At 33.8% G+C, this 12,313-nt stretch overlaps 1 protein-coding gene across 7 annotated transcripts in view; it reads left to right on the forward strand.

The window, feature by feature from the left end:
* Positions 1-12,313, forward strand: part of LOC110262188 (uncharacterized) — a 665,542-nt gene that overhangs the window by 437,925 nt on the left and 215,304 nt on the right. The window lies entirely within an intron of this gene.

A 12,313-nucleotide genomic window follows, 5' to 3' on the forward strand; every position in this document is an offset into this window, starting at 1 on the left:
CCACTATATATACATAGTATATATACTCTTGAAGTAAAATCAGTCATGGTTCCATATGAATGTCAATTTAGAAGCATAGCTTTTAAAATTTTTCTGTAATTATGAAAATCAAGATTTCAAGCTTTATGGTATTTTTGATGATTTTTAAAAATAAAAATGTAAGCATTATAAATTACTTATTGAGACTTTCGATTTATGCCAAACATTGGGAGAATGCCATTTGTGGTCACATCCAATATTTATATGTCAGATATAGATGTTTTCATATGGCTTAAATCAAATACCTGAGGCCTGTGTGCAAACTCAAAGCTGGACAATGTTAATACAAGGATAGTTTTCACTTGGTTAAAAGGAAGTTTGTGTACCTACTTGTATTTGTCCCTGAGCAAAAATGTCAGCACAGAAGTAACCTACTGCATTGTATGTTAAGCATATCCCTCAAGTAAAAGTAATTATTGTATTATTTAATCTAAATACAAGTCACAAACACTTTGAACTCAAAGTATTTAAAGACCATTCCTTTTAGGTTTACCATCAAGGTATATATACTAAGCATACACAACAAATTGTTTCAGTAAATTTTATAGCTTAAATCATGTAGCTTCAGTAAATTAAATAGTCATTCTGGGTGCAAAAATTCTCTTTGTCATGTAACATGTAAAGACACAAGGCCTAAGTTAAATGAGAAGTTTAGTCTTTCAAAGGTAGAAATAAACATCTTTTTAGTGTTTTTGAAATTAATTAATTGGTTTATTAATTCAAGCATTCATTTAGTCTCACCTTTTATGAAAAGGTAACTGTCGCAAACTTCTCAGTATTTGAAGAGAAAAAGGCCTCTAGATATATCATATTTGACTCTCAATCTCTTTAGTAAAATTTTTTTAATCAACAGATGTGCGGGATGTTGAATGACCAGTGATGTATTCTTGATTAATTATTTAAAGGACACTTAATAATATTCAAGTATTCTTAAGAAAGAAAAAAAAAAGATCTGCTTTTTAGAATGTGATCTTGAAAGAGTAAAGACTGGACCTCCCCATCAAAAAGTCAGTTCTTAACATTATTTGCTTGTATTTTATTCTTTTGCTTGTTTGTTGTCTGTCTTCCCACTAGAGGGCAGAGCCTTCTTAGTTTTGTTAACGGGTTTAGCCTCATGGCAGTTAGTAGGTGCTCAAAAAAATCTGCCATATAGCACAGGGAACTATATCTAGTCACTTGTGGTGGAACATGATGGAGGATAATGTGAGAAAAAGAACATATGTTTGTATAGTCACTTTGCTGTACAGTAGAAAATTCACAGAACACTGTAAATCAACTATATTAGAAAAAATAAAAATCATTTAAAAAAATTTTTAACAAATTGATTCATTCTTTGGATTTATGCAATCCAGCTTTTTGAATCCTACATTAAATGATATACATTAACTTGGCCCATGTTTCCACTGAACTGCGCTGTTTATATCACACACAACGGAAAATTCCTCTGGCTTGTAAGTTTGTGCTTTGGATAGATAGCTATGGTTATCAGGCTACTGGGAAGTTGAAACATCAGACAAGCGTAAGGATCTCAACTGAGCCAGCAAAACAAAACCTTGGTGAAAGCATTTCAGCTGAAACTTCTGGGTTTACAATCAACCAGGTTTATCTACACTGTGATTTGAGAAGCAGGCTTCTGAAAGCATCAATTGTCCAATCACGCCCCTGTGTAGATGGTGGGCAGCTGGCTGATTTCACAGAAAGCCACAGCCAGAATGATGCTAAAAGCACAATGAGTCTGTTGATAGACTCTCTTCTGTTTCTAATATATTTAAAAAAAATAGTATTTTAAAATATGTTGGCATTTTAGCTTTAAACTATTCTTTCCATTAAAATTTCCCCTAAAGGCATTGAAAGAACCCGGACAAATTCCATATGTTGTAGTGCACTATGCATATTCTCTTTATAACTGTAACTGTCAGAAAACAGCAGGGACTAGAGAGATAGTATTATTATAATCCAGGTAAGATATTTATTTTCCAAATGGCTAGCTAGTTAACTAACAGCATTTGTTTAAAAAAAATTGATAATTTCTCCATGAGTTCTTTTCTTCTACTGGGTTTAATAATTAAAACAATCTGACACAGGTATATATGTATTTACATACCATAATATTTGTAATATATATTTATGATTTAATTTATAATAAATAATATAATTAATATATGTATATACGTGTAATGCATGTATATGTATGTACAAGTATACGTATAATATTTATATATGTATAATACATGTACATATATGTACAATACATTATACATATATATAATATTTATCAAGTATAAAAAAATAATATCAGTAAAGATTTTGGCTACAATTACATTGAATTAAGAGATTGGTGAAAATGGGTAGCTTTCTAATATTGAAATTTGTCATCAAGAACAAATCTTAATCTTTACTTTCTTTTTGTGAAGAACCACCAGGACAAGAAAAACTAACTTTTGTTAAAAGTTCACATTGTGCCATTATCATTCAAATCATTATATGCTTTAACTCATTTAACCCCCACTGCAATGTATGAGAAATACTATTACTACCATTCTCATTTTACAGTTGAGAGTCTGAGTTCCAAGAAGGTTAAGTGGTTTGCCCAATACCATGCAAGGAGCAGGCAGATCAGAGCCCTCTGACCTCATAGAGGATGCGTTCAGTCTTACTCTGTCATCTTATCTGATATCTTGTTGATACTTCTTTGTTTTCTCTATTTTTTTCTGTCTTTTGCTGTGTGCTCTGTTTGGCACCTCGTAGAAGTTATACTGTCTTATTTGCTCAGAAATAATTTTTTTCTTTAAATCACAACTTAAACCTCCCGTTATTACTTTATTAACTTCAGGGGAAAAGAGCATCTACTAATTCCCTGATGTGGAAGGTGATAAAATTGATGAAGTAATAAAAACTTTCTTCAAACTCCCTTTCCTCATTCTTGATGTAACTAAAATATCCTGGGATTTCTATCACAATAATTAGAGACAGCTAATAGCATATATCATGTTTTATATTACATAAGTTGTCTTTTTAGAAAATGAACTATATTATTCATTTCTTTAGTACAGTAATCACAGTTACTTAAAGCCTATATTTTAATAAATGTGCTTATTTCTATTAATCTTTTCACACCACATGATATCAGGTAAGATGCTTCTTTTGGACATAGGTTTTAAAAACCCCACTCAAATTGCCTTAAAAAATTAGGAAATATTCCTGCTATTGTTAGAAGTTCACAGATGATATAGGACCCAAGAGCATTGCAATGAACTTAAGTTTCAGTGATGTTATGCAGAACCACTGTTACTTTAAACTCAGACCAAGACCAAGTAGCTGGAGAAATTTTACAAAACTCAGTCACATCCAAAGATTAAAGATGTGAGATGAAGAGAAGAAAAATGTCTAAGTGAAAAGAAGAAACTTCTCCTTCTTGATCATCTCTTAGGCATAGAGAGCTTTTCACAGAAGTCAGTAGCATACTTTCCTTCTCCTGTTCTTGGAGTTACCATTCTTACTTTTGAAATGTTACTGAGAGGAAGACCAGATGAGTATGTTTGGCTTAAATTATTTTGTGGGTTTTTTTCTTTTTAAGACATTAATTTTTTCCATTATAGTTGATTAACAGTGTTCTGTCAATTTCTACTGTATAGGAAAGTGACCCAGTCATTCATATATACATATATGTGTGTATATATATATACAAGTATATATATATTCTTTTTCTCACATTATCCTACATCATTTTCCATCACAAGTGGCTAGATAGAGTTTCCTGTGCTATACAACAGGATTTCATTGCTTATCCACTACAAATGTAATAGTTTGCATCTATTAAGCCCAGACTCCCAGTCCATCCCACTTCTTCCCCCTCCCCCTTGGCAACCACAAGTCTGTTCTCCAAATCCATGAGTTTATTTTCTGTGAAAAGGTTAATTTGTGCCATATATTAGATTCTAGATATAAGTGATAACTTATGGTATTTGTCTTTCTTTTCCTGACTTACCTCACTGAGTATGAGAGTCTCTAGTTACATCCATGTTGCTGCGAATGGCATTATTATTTTTTTCTTTTTTATGGCTGAGTAATTTTCCATTGTGTATGTATATATACATACATACTACATCTTCTTAATCTATTCATTTGTTGATGGACATCTGGGTTGTTTCCATGTCTTGGCTATTGTGAATTGTGCTTCCATAAACATACAGGTACATGTATCTTTTTCAAAGAAAGTTTTGTCCAGATATATGCCCAAGAGTGGGATTTCTGGGTCTTATGGTAGTTCTGTATTTAATTTTCTGAGGTACCTCCATACTGTTTTCCATAGTGGTTGTACCAGTTTACATCCCCCTCAACAGTGTACCTTTTTCTCTGCACAGTCTCCAGCATTTGTTATTTCTTGTCTTTTTAATGGTGGCTATTCTGACAGGTGTGAGGTGGTACCTCAAAGTAGTTTTTTGATTTACATTTCTCTAATAATCAGGGATGTTGAGCATTTGTTCATGTACCTCTTGGCCATCTGTATATCTTTCTTTGGAGAAATGTCTATTTAAGTCTTTTATCAATTTTTCATTTGGGTTGTGTGTTTTTCTGCTGTTGAGCTGTATGAGTTGTTTGTTTCATTCCTCAACAATGAAGAAATCAAAAAGGAAATTAAAAAATACCTTGATACAAATGATAATGAAAACACAACCATTCAGAATCTATGGGGTGCCACAAAAGCAGTGCTTAGAGGGAAGTTCATAGCAATACAGGCCTTCCTCTGAAAAGAAGAAAAATCTCAAATCAACTTAACCTACCACCGAAAAGAATTAGAAAAAGAACAAACAAAACCCAGAGTCAGTAGAAGGAAGGAAATCATAAAGATCAGAGGGGAAATCAGTAAAATAAAGTTTCAAAAAACAATAGAAAAAAATCAATAAACCCAGTATCTTGTTCTTTGAAAGGGTAAACAAAATTGACAAAGCTTTGGCCAGACTCACCAAGAAGAGAAGGGAAGGAACTCAATTAAACAAAATAAAAAATGAAAAATGAGAAATCTCAATGGATACTGCAGAAACAAAAATACAAAAAAATCATAAGAGAATGCTATGAACAATTACATGGGTTTTTTGAATGTTGGGAAAGCTATCAAAAATCCCCTAAATATTGTCCTCTTCATAGGTAAGCTATTTCTTTTGAATCATTTGGTGACTATCTAAAATATCAGTGAATGATTTTATTTCCTGAATTACTGCATACAAAATGTCATGCTGATGCCTTTGTATATGAACTACAATTTCCTGAGCACATAATTCAAAAATCACATTATTTTCCTTCATATTCAGTTGATAGACATTCCTACAATAACTTTTTTTTTTTCGTCCTCTCCATATCACTGCTATATCCTCTAACTTCTGATTTTTTGTACCTGTGTATTTCCTATGAATTTCTTTTCTTTTATTGTTTTGTCAGTTCATCCTGTGCTATTAATACTTGATCTTTTACCACTTGTTTTGTGAATTGCATGTTCTTTTTAATTTATGGGAGATAAAAGTATTACTTGATAAAAAATATTCTTCCACCTCTTACGAGATATCTTCTTCCAGAATGGTTTTTTTTTTCAGTTTTGTACATACTATGTTTATAAACTCTCCCTTTGTTCCTTTGTTTTTCTTTCTATTACCTCTGTTGCTATTCACAAGGCATTTATCAACTGTCAATTTTTGAAGAACTTAAATTTTTTTCTCTATTTTACTTTGGATAAATTCACCAAGACTGTTTTTCTTTTTGCACCAAAATTAAATCTAAGGTTTTCTGTTGACTTAACTACTTTTTCCTCAAGTCATTGTTTGAATCACCCTATAAAAGGCTTAATGTGAAAACCAGAATCTGGTATAATTTCATTATATTTTTTCATTGGCAGCTTTTCAGGTTACTAAAGAATTTATGGCTTTATTCAATAAAGTTGCTGCGTTTTGTAACTTTGATTTTTAAGTTCTAAATCAAAAGGCATTCCAACAAAACCACACACACACACACACGCACACCCAAAAAAACAAAAACATGCCCACCACAGTCTATGTAGTGTTAAGGGCTTTGTAGTCCTAGCAATTAGATTTAAGGTGAACAAATACTTTGATGGTACAGAAGACAGTTTTGCATGGCCATTGCTATAGAAATTAGCTATAAAAATATTATCTCCCAGACATTCTTTTCTACAATGCATATATATTTTTAGAAGATTTTATATTTTAGAGGACTTTCAGCTTCATAGCAAAATTGAGTGGACAGTGTAGAGTTATCCTTTACCTCCTGTGCCTACATATATATAGCCTCCACTATTATCAACATCTCCCACCAGAGCAGTACATTTATTACTGATGAACCCACATTGTTGACACATCATTACCATCCAGGTTCATAGCTTACATTAGAGTTATTCTAGGTATTGTACATGCTGTGCATTTTGACAAATGTATAATGACATGTATTCACCATAAGAGCATAATTCAGAATATTCTAAGAAATCCAAAGTCATCTACATTTTCTCTTTTACTATCTTCTAGAAGTTTTACAGTTTTTCATTTTACATTTATGTCTGTGATCCTTTGGAGGTTAATTTTTGTGATGCGTGTAAGGTCTGTCTAGATCTTTTTTTCGCATGTTAAGAGACTGTCTTTACTCCACTGTACTTCCTTGGTTTTTCTAAAAAGATCAATAAGCTATATTTATGTAGGTCTATTTCTGTGCTCCAGGATCTATATTTTTTCAAAGACAAATTTTAGTGTTTATAATCTAGATAAACCTACATTTGTTCTGGTTGAAGAGAAAAGGCAAAGCCCCATCTTCTGGATCTTTTACTCATCCACTCCAGCAGCTGCTCAAATAAAATAGTTAGTATTCCAAGAGAATCACTGTAATAGACTACTTGATTAAAGTTGAAATGCACATATAGGCTAAACACACACACTCACATATACACATTTACACACACACACATATTCTCTCTTGCTCTCTCACAGCCACGTTGTTTTATACCTGGTGGATTCTTATTCTTTGTCAATAGAAACATTGGAGAATTTAATCAATTGTGTAAAATTCTCAAATGCTCATAATGTAATTTTCTGATCTTATTTACTCTCAGAAGGTAGTGCACATAGTAATGTTGTGATTATCTTTGAATGTATTCTTTTGTTAAAGCTTGAACACACTATTCTTAAATGTTTTGAATTTTTTAATAAGACAATTCAATGAAAATGAGAATAGCCACTCCTTCATCCCTTAGAAAATACAAATACATTTTTTAATGTACCTTTATCATTCCTATAACAATTCTGGTAGATCTTAGTGTATCATGATTAATTTATATGAAATAGAAATCAGAAATTTCCAATCTAATGTAAACTGGTGGATTGAACTACATTTTGGGGATCTGTATCATGTGGGCTCAGTAATTTGAAATCTAATTAGTAAGTAATTTTATAAATCAAGTTGAAATAATTTGACTGAAAGTCAATGGTAAATTATACCCTCAATAATTTGACTGAAAGTCAATGGTAAATTATACCCTCAATAATTTGACTTATCATTGTTATGACAAGAAGTAGAATAAGAATAGGTGCTAGTCTAAGCTTCTTGAATAACAGATCTGCAAAGGAAGGGGGACCAGAAGTATAGCTCAATCAGTAAAGAAGAAGAAAGCCTAATTTCTAAGTAGATCAATATAGATAGGACTAGAGAGACAATTGTTTTAATCAATTTAAGTCTTCTCCATATTTTATTTTTGAAAACAGATTTGGGATACAATGTTTAAGGGAGAGTCCCAGGGGCCTTCTGATCAAAACTATCATTGCATGATCAATATTCCTTTGGGTGGTTGAAAGAAATAAAACAATCTGAGTTGGAAACAGGTGTGCCTATAACTTGGTGGGGGTCCTAGGACATGAGTCAAGGATTTCTGGATACTGAGGGAAAAAACAAACAAACAAACAAAAAACAAAAAAACTAAGCTCTGTATCTTCTGGAATTTGCTGATCTATGGAAGTAAAACTTTGTTATATATAAAAAAAAGAATCCCATGGTACCCTATGTCTTTGTCTTTCCAAGTAAAATATGGAGAAGACTTAGCAAATTGATGAAAATGATTGAGTCTCTTGTCTTCCTTATATTGAGCCACATGGAGAGTAGACTTGCTTCTTTGCTGTTTAATCTATATTCTTGATCATCCTGTCTCTTGTAGATCTGGTATTTAAGAAACCTATAGAAGTTACTATCCTTACTCTAATTTCAGTCATAACCATTATAAGTTATGATAACTGTACTCGATATCTACCACTAGATCTCAGTTGAAAAAAAATTATTTTAATTTAATTTTTAGGAATTTGCTCTTTCCTTATGATTCTGTGACTCCTCAGTCACTTTAGGTAACCCTAAAGCTTAAAAGGAAAATCAAAGTAAAAGTCCTTTCCGCATTCCCTTCTTCATCTGCGGTGACATGTAAGTTCTGAGGTCGGTTAGCAGCTGCAGTACATCGTAGCATTTGAATGTCTGGTCTGTGGCAACATCTGGTACCCAATGCACCTAATCTAGCTGATTTGGTCTAAGGGTGTCCCCCTCATCCATATGTGGAGGCTTAACCTCCAAATGTGAAGTTATTAGTAGGTGGGACCTTGGGGGGGCTCCACCCTCACAAATGGAATTTGTGCTCTTATAAAAGAGGCTTCACAGAGATCCCTCGTCCCTTCTACCATGAGAGAACCACAGAGAAAATGTACCAGCTATGAGTCAGGAAGAGGGCTGTCAGCAGAACTCAGCCGTGCTGGTGTCTGTATCTTGTACTTTCAGCCTATAGAACTATGAGAAATAAATCTCTGTTGTTTATAAGTCATTCAGTGTGTGGTATTTTATTATAGCAGCTCAAATGTACTAAGACATTATATCTCAACCATTTTACACAATTCCACAAAAGTACAAAAAAACTAGTTATAGACAACTGTACACAACTGTACACAGGGATCTAACAGTAGTACCTACTTATAGTGGTATTGTCAGTTTTAAATGATTTAATATAGAAAGTATTTTAAATGATGGTTATTTACACAATTTTCTAAGTTATAATCATCAATTCCACCACAGTCATTATCATTTTTTACTTTAACTCATTAATTCCATGTGATCGTTATTTCTAATATTTCTGTTTCAACTACACATCACCGAAAGAAACTCTGTATTCATTGTGCTTGTAGGAGGAGAAAGAGGGAGCATTTGGTGAAGTAAACAGGAAGGAACAAAAAGCAAAAAGCGTGATTTAGTCTCAGTAGACATAGACACATAGCACCTGAATTTCCATCACACACACAGACACACGTGGAGATAGCTGTCAAGAACTGTAAAGTCTCTGAGATTTTATCCTACTTGCAAGCTAACAAGTTAGCTTGTCAGTGTCATACATAGTGGCAGACTTCCAGGTCAGAGATAGAGGACGTTATTACAGTCATGGCACAGCAGTCAGCATGAGCTTCATGTTCTCACTGGTCTCCCCTTGCTCTCAGATCCCAAGAATGCAAAGAGGAGGGCCCTCTTGAACCATGCACACAGAGTGGGGTGTTCCCCCACTAAGAAATCCATGCTCAGGGTATCACTAATCCTGTAAAGGAACTGCCAACTCTTTGCCTCAGAGAGGCACATTATTTTTATTATCCTGGACAGCAAAGTCAATTTACCTGCTGCCCTGAGGAGACTTACTATCTATACCTTCTGAAACAGTTTGCTGTTTTGAAGAGGTAGCACAAAACAAAATTGGTGCTACACAAATAGCATTTGGGAGAATGGCCTCCCCAAAAGGGCATGGATTGAAATGACATCCAGTTGATCTCTTTCCTATAAATGTCTGATAGCTTTAATGTTTCAGGGAAGTTATTAAAACATGTTTTGATTTGTTTTACTTGTATTATATTAAATTCATGCTATAATGACCTATAAACCTCCAAATTCAGCCTAATGTGGCAGTTTTACATAAAGTATACATACTGGTATGACATATAAAGTCCAAAATGATAGCTCCTAATAAGTGGGTAATTCTTCAAGTAGTGGTATGTGTGAGAATTCTAGCTTATTCCGTACTGTGGCTATAATATCCTCAGCACAAGTCTCCCAAATTTCACATAGGCTTGGTCTTAATTCCAGCTATCTTAAAAGGGAAATAATCTCAGTGGATCATATGTGGGAGGGTCTTATGGCCAGAATTCCAAGTGACATGCATCATATCACCCACATTCAATTTACTGTCTGCCCTATAGTCATATGGCCACATCTAACAGCAAGGGAAACTGGGAAATGTAGTCCAGATCTGTGTATAAGAAGAGAAACTGGTTTTAGTAGTCAGTTTGGCACTCTTTCATACATTAACCTTAGATAAGTGAATCCTAATTTTTAAAAACCCATATCAAGAAAAAATACATTTTAAATATAAATTTAATTTCATTTTGAGTTTGTCTGTGTGTCTTGAGTAGATCCACCAAGTATATTAGAGAATTAATTTCAAATTGGTTTTCCACAGTTTGAAAGTAATTTTGATGTGACAAAAATATATTATTTGTTAATCCTTCATATCAGATATAGAGATTAAGAGGATTAAAAAGATTGATTTAAAGCCAACTCAGAAAAATGTTTATGCATGTATGAACAAAGCACTGCCATAAAGCAGCAGAAGTGAAAGGAGTACTGAAATGCTTGTATCAGATGGAATCAAAACAATTTCAGGGAGGTGGGGTCTGCCTAAAGTATTTTTTAATATTTAGATGAAATTAAAATAACTTGCTTGGTTATAATCATCTTTGGCTCAGCTTGTTTATGCTGCATGCAGAGAGGAAATGGAAAAGTAAAATAATGTTTGACAAGGTCAATCTCTAAGAGCCCTTGGCTACATGGGGCAAAATAAAGAGTGGATCAGCTTCTTATTAGTAAAATGTGATTTAGCAATGGCTTAGACCTCTGAACAATTTTAGCAGAAGTTCCTCCTACCTCGTGAGGAACTGAAAAGCTTAACAGTACTGGAGAAGGAAGATAGTAGTTTTTCCTATACCTATATCTTTTATCTGAATTTAATTTAATTTTTCTTTGAATCACTTCATTTTAGTGTCATATTTGTAACCTCACTCTGATCACTGCATTGTGTAAGTGTTCCCTGTGCATGATCCTTGCTTTCATTTTCTGTATTTTTCTGCATTGATCAGTCACAGTTTTTCCTTGTTGCTATGTGCAGTTTCTATGGTATCCTTTGCCATTAATTTTGTTTCTCAAAATAACCTCCAACTCTTTCTCTTTGAGAGGAAGCATCATAGAGTGAATAAACATTCCTAATCCAAAATAATATCATAAATTTTAGTCCTAAACAATGAACAGGTATCATCATTCCTAAACTATTTTGTTTAATGAGAGTGTTGGATGTATCCCATTTACATATGTAAAATAAATATATAACATGAAAATTTGGGGGGAAAGATAAAAATTATGTATACTAACTTCATTTTCCTCTCCCTGTTCAAAACCTCTTATAGCACCCTCTTGCAGCAACAGCAAACACAGCTACCATTTATCTAGTGCTTGCTATTTGGGATTCAAGGCCAAGTGCTCCTTTCTCTACCACACCAGGGTTCTGGCTGAAGGAATATACACATGAGGATTTCCAGCCAAATGGGAATTAAGCAGAAGTTAAAAAAAAAAAAAATCTGTGCAAGCAACTTAAAATGCCAAATGCAAGGCTCTCTTACACATGCTGTAGTGAAGAACAAGTCAAGGGCTTAGTCTGGAGTTTGAATGATGGTGTCTCCTCTATCAAGAGCCAACCTTCACCTTTTTTTTTTTCTTTTTTTTTTTTTAAGGGTTGCCCCTGGGGCATATGGAAGTTCCTGGGCTAAGGATTGAATTGGAGCTGCAGCTACTAGCCTATGCCACAGCCACAGCGACACCAGATCCAGCTACGTCTGTGAACTACGCCACAGCTCACGGCAACGCCAGAACCTTAACCCACTGTGCAAGTCCAGTGATTGAACCCATAACCTCATAGACACTGTGTCAGATTCTTATCCTGCTGAGCCACAATGGAAACAGCCCAGCCTTCATTTTTAACACTCCTTTACCCAGGTTTGCATGTGAGAAGGGAATAAGAATTCTAGGGGGCTATATTATGAGAAATAAAAAAGGATAATGTTTGAGATGGAAGGAATATGTAACATCCTGTCCAACGAATGCCAAACTTAGCCCAATCAGATTAGTGCCTCTGTGACTATGGGGATGAGTAAATAAT

Source organism: Sus scrofa, chromosome 8 (assembly GCF_054392235.1).
Source record: "Sus scrofa isolate SSC_HxYL_T2T_F1_AM1 chromosome 8, Sscrofa_HxYL_maternal_Yorkshire_Landrace_v2.0, whole genome shotgun sequence".
Lineage (NCBI taxonomy): Eukaryota > Metazoa > Chordata > Mammalia > Artiodactyla > Suidae > Sus > Sus scrofa.